Genomic DNA, 5,567 nt, shown 5'->3' with positions numbered 1-5,567 from the left:
TGTTAAAATATGTAACTCCTTTATTGCTAACCTGCAGGCAAACCTTAGTAGTACCTTTCTGATAAGTTCAAAGCGTGTATTAACAATTTCTGCTCGCGCTTCGCATTCGTAGTTTTTATCCAGTTGCATACACATCTTTTCATGATAACATTGCCCAGAATGTTCAAATTTTAGGACACAATTTTTAACACATAAAATAAAATAAAGATTGTTCGCACTCGCGATTGCATTATTCAAGTAAGGATTATGATATCATATATTTATGTTGATTTATAAGAATAAAGCTAAGAAGTGACTATTAGGACTACCTCTTCAGAGAAATGTTAAACAATGATAATTCCACATGTTCAGGGAGAAATAAAACTTTTTTTCACAGGAAAATGAGAAAATTTGAATATTGTATATTTCTTATAATAAAATACAAAAGAAATAGTGAGTGAGTGATGTCATCAGTTCTCTCATTTGTATACCGACCAGGATGTGCATATAACTATTTTGTGAAATTAAGCGAAACTTGAAATATCATAACTTTCTTATTTTACATCTGATTTCGATGAAATTTTCAGTGTTACGCTTGTTTGATTTTTCTCTTTTTATTCAAATCAACTTTTTCTTGTGGTGGACATGTCCTTTAAGATGAGAGTAGTTTTCACACTGCACGTAATTGAAAGGAAAAAATAATAAAAGAAAATGGAGTGAAAGTGACAAGAAACACCTTTCTAAGAAGATTGTAAAACTTCATTAGTTTTCAATTCCATTAGAGGGGTAGGAAAAGGTTAGAAGAATAACAGTGAAAACAGACCAAAATAGCATTAGAGCGAGAAGAAAGAGATAGGAGAAGAAGGGAGAGGTTGTAAAAGAAATAGAAATCGAAGTAACTAGGAATGCAGAGAGAGAGGAAAAAAATAAAACAGGAGAGAGGGACGGGGAGAAGGTGGTTTTCCGGGGTGGTTTTCAAGGAAAGAAAGGGAGAAATAATCGAAATAAAAGCGCTGATGGGAAATTTAATTTGAGCCAAACTATTTTTTCCGCTGAGCAATTCAATTAGGAATTTTAAAAATATATAGAATAATGATAATGACCACACAGCTTTGGAGAAGAAGCATTGTTAGTTTTACAAATAAAAACAACAATAATTTTCGGTGGATGGCATTTTCGGCGGAGTTATTATCAGCGGAGCATTTGTCCCTACATGCGGAGCAAATTTCGGCGAAGCAACTGTCCCTACATGCGGAGCAAATATTGGCGGAGCAATTGTCGCCGGAGCAACTGTCGGCGGAGCAAATGTCAGCGGAGCAAGGGTCGGCGGAGCAAATTTCGGGGGAGTAACTGTCGGTGGAGTAATTGTCGGCGGAGCAACTGTCGGCGGAGCAACTGTCGGAGGAGCAACTGACGGCGGAGCAACAGTCGGCCGAGCAACTGTCGGCGGAGCAACAGTCGGCAGAGCAAATTTCGGCGGAGCAAATGTCGGCGGAGTAAATGTCGGCGGAGCAAATGTCGAGGAGCAAATGTCGCGGAGCAAATGTCCCATTTGGGGGAGCATTTGTCACCGGAGCAATCGTCGCCGGAGCATGTGTCGGGTTACCTTATGCACAGTTAGATAAGTTAGTATATATCATTCCCTAGTGGCGTCCCATAGTATTACCATGGACCTATTGCATACCTTATCAATTCGGATTTTTTTGGGGAAATGAGCATGTATGGCATTTCCTTAACTCATTGAGGAATTTTGTATGGCACCCGAGACCTATTGTGCAATAAAGAAAATGTACATATTAAACTTGTTTTAAAGTATTCTGTGATTGAAAAAAAATCTTTATCATAAAATTGGAATGCTATGAATCTAGTTGATTTAATGTTTCTTTTTAGCTCCATAGAATTGTTTTTAATAACTGCCCAACATGTGAATTCGTAAAACAAAATGATAGGCTTTCTAACAAAAGTTATCAAAGCGTTTAGTAAGCTTAGTGTTATGAACAAATGATTATAGTTCCTTTGAATGCACTAACCCTATTGTGGAAATGTTCTTCACTGTTTCCGGTCCTAGTCTCTTCACCAGACCATATCTTAATCGCGATTTGTCCCGATGTTACCTTGGAAGATAACCCAGTTAGGCAACTTACACTGAAAAGAGAGACGGTATGTCATTTGATAACTTATTTAAAAATGAAACTGATATGTGTACTCAGACAAAAAATATTGCATATATTCTTATACTATGTTTAATGAATCATGAATCAGAGAAAGAATTAGAGATGACACGCACAATGGCAATTAAACAATGACGTGCACACATTGAGGACTGAATGACATTTAATGCATACTCCAAAACTGCCACATACTGGGAAGACTGTATGAATACGAAAGACAAATTTAAGTTGAATACGTGCATAGCTGCATGTTCTGGGAGTTTGATGTAATAAAGATATCACAAAATAATCATGATTATTCAACGTTTTACATTGATGTAAACAATCATGTCTTCTTCGGCCATTTGCTAGCGGTATGATAGCATCGCAGATGAGCTCCAAAATCACACATCACAGACCTTCTAACTTCTGATGATAACGACAAGCGCGTTTTATTTGTCTACGATATTAAACGTGATATCCATGGCCCTGCCCCTCCCCTCCCGATACGACACTTTCACCTCTGCCCTGGTTGATAGTAGGAATCCATGTCAGTCAGGCTACACACCAAGTCTCCTATTGTAACATTTAGTACATCATTAAATGCCACTCCTAGGTCGGTTCCGATTATTTCCAATCTTGTAATGCCATTAATTGGACCTGATATGGGATAAAACTATAGAAAAGAATTATTTGTTTTGGTCTTTTGGCCTTTAACATTTATTACAAAGATCATTGATAATTCATAATTATAATAAATTTTGTAAAAAAGGCATAAACCTTAACCATATTAGGCAGAAGGCAATGCTTATCACTTGACTATGTATCATTTTTTACATTTTTTTTGCTCTGGAAAGCAAATGATGAAACCATAATATGATAAATAAATATATGAAAAATGAAAATGAAAATCCATAATTTATTGTTCGAAATAAACATGAAATGAAGTACTTTGCCCAATTGATCGTGGGCCCGGCAGCCACTATGCAGCGCCAGATCGACGAGGCTCTATCCCTTTAATCGTTGAACGCCAAACAGGTTCAAACGCGGCCGGGGTTTGAACCCCCGACCTCCCGGTTGTGAGACGGACGCTCTACCAACTACCAAGCAATATATATATATATATATATATATGTGAATTATGGCTGCCGATATCTAATATTGTTAAATAAAACAAGAAAATACTCTAAAGACACCCTGTCAAAATTCAGAGAAGCATCTTTCCCAAAAACAAAAATCTTGCAAACCGCTTTTCATAAAAAAAATCATATTATTCATAAACAAAACACTGGGGACTGCAGGAAAGCTGCAATAAAATGCACATAGCATCTTAGGCTTACAGCGGGAATTCTGGTATAAAACACGCGAGGCAGACTTTTGACAAGTTGACTCTTATTACTTAAAAAAAAAACCATGAAGTATAATATCATCTTACTTCAGTTATTACTGGTGCTGAACAAAGATTGGTCTCATTCTGATTGACAAATCGATTGCTCTGACAAACATCACTCTCAATTACATTACAGTCATTCCCACACCAACCGCAGTTTAGAAACGAAGGTGTTGCTTCCGGAGATAGACACCGGCTGCAGCTTCCATCGTTGGCTGAACACTTGTACAGAGTCACTTCAAGGTAAAAATAAGTTTGTTCGTATTACAAGATATTTTCGCAAACCAAAATACAAGCCCCTCACATTTTATGTACGGATTTCTCAAAAAATGGTTCACCAATTTTTTAACATTGCGGGCAATTTATGCTAGTAAAACGTTAAATAAAATAATAAATCGTCGTTACTTTTTTATACTGATAATAAGTAATTCAACACTTTAGGTGTTGATCACAGAAGTTGAAATAAAGCACAGCAGTTCCATTGTGCCTAAAGCTACTACACATAAAATACCTAGTTAATACGTTAATGTTTTAAGAAGTTTCAAATTAGTACATAAAGAAAAATTACTGCATATTCTTTTGTCATACCATATGCATCATTAGGGTCATCTATATAGTGTTGGTAATTCCATTGAACGGAGACGCTTACATTGTTCTGAAGGATGTCGTCATCATACATGTACTGTAAAAAAGTATATAATTTAAAAAGGTCAATGCTGGAGTATACTTCATCTGTTTGAATATTTAGTATTAAGAAGAATGGGAGACGGATATGTCGGGAAATGCTTGTCTATTATAATCTAATTTCTTGTTAGCACATTCTGTTCGGTCTAATCAAGCATCCCCATTGAACTGTTCTCATAAATGTTATACACTGCCATTAGTAATGACATTGAGCTAGTAATTGTTAATAACTCCATTGTAATAAAGTCACTCTTGTATTAAAGAGATGTGATAATTCGCAGGGCGTTGTGGGCGTTGTGGCGTGCGCCTGTAATCCAAGCTGTGGGGAAGTTACAAATTAATGCAGAGGTTCGAGGTTCGAGCCCTGGTCACGTCTTTCGGATGGTGACGTTAAAGGTCGGTCCCAGACGTAAATAATCATATCTGATTGATACACGTCTGACAAAATGTAATAGGTGTTAATTGAGTATTTATTTCAGTTTTATTTACGCAGGTAGCCCTTTCAGTTATAGTTATCTGCAATTGATAAAAGCTAAAATATAATATATATTGGAGTGTCAGTGTTCATACAGGAATAGCTCGACAAGGTTGCGGCTGAGAATTACACGTTTTCTGAGCGATTCTGTGATTTCAATTTGTCAAAGATACGGCAAAGACTCTTCCTGAGGCATAGTACATATTAAATTAAGTATGTGAAGCATGATATTGGCGTTTTAGATATCTTTTAAAAAGAGCGTTTATGTACATCGGCAGGTATGAATTTATTAAATATTCTTTGATGATATTTAATACTTTTAGTTAATAAATTATAGAATATCTGTATTTTGAAGGATGATGACGCATACTCGATATGACTTGAATACTTTAAATAAGTAATGTTCACCTCTTTAGCCCCACACAGAACGTAACTTTCATTGACGAATGTGGTTTCTACTCGTGCCTTATCTCCATCAATAAGAAGAATGCATTCGAATGACTGGATCTGTGAACATTGAATTAAGAGAAAAATATCAAGTATACAGTTAATCATCAACAATATTATGATTTCATTCTTATCAAGAATAAAGATTCGCGACGTTCAATATTTAATAATAACAGTGATACTAATAATGAATTGATTATGGTTTTAATCAATAACTGTGATTTAAAATCTGCATGCTAATCAGTCTAACCCTGTCAGTATAGCAGTATGTATATAGTCCTATTGGTAGAATCATTTGTGGTTATGCAGTCACATAAAACCTAACATTCAGAGAAACGAAGCAGCCGCATCAGCAATATTAACTGCAGTGGAAGTGTCTATTGGGAGTCTAGCCAAGGACGAGTATTAGAGCAGCAACAGCAGCAGTGGAATCGGCAGTAGG

The 5,567-nt window shown here is 36.2% G+C and overlaps 1 long non-coding RNA gene across 1 annotated transcript; it reads right to left on the bottom strand.

The window, feature by feature from the left end:
• Positions 1–2,645: 2,645 nt before the first annotated feature.
• On the bottom strand, positions 2,646–5,170 carry LOC135157158 (uncharacterized). Its single transcript, XR_010296202.1, has 4 exons — positions 5,087–5,170; positions 4,108–4,201; positions 3,565–3,755; positions 2,646–2,805 (listed from the first exon to the last, which is right to left on the bottom strand). It is a non-coding gene; the product is annotated as an uncharacterized LOC135157158 (long non-coding RNA).
• Between the last annotated feature and the right edge of the window lie 397 nt (positions 5,171–5,567).

This window comes from Lytechinus pictus, chromosome 17 (genome assembly GCF_037042905.1).
Source record: "Lytechinus pictus isolate F3 Inbred chromosome 17, Lp3.0, whole genome shotgun sequence".
Taxonomy (NCBI): Eukaryota; Metazoa; Echinodermata; class Echinoidea; order Temnopleuroida; family Toxopneustidae; genus Lytechinus; species Lytechinus pictus.
This window is presented reverse-complemented; position numbering and strand designations above follow the sequence as displayed.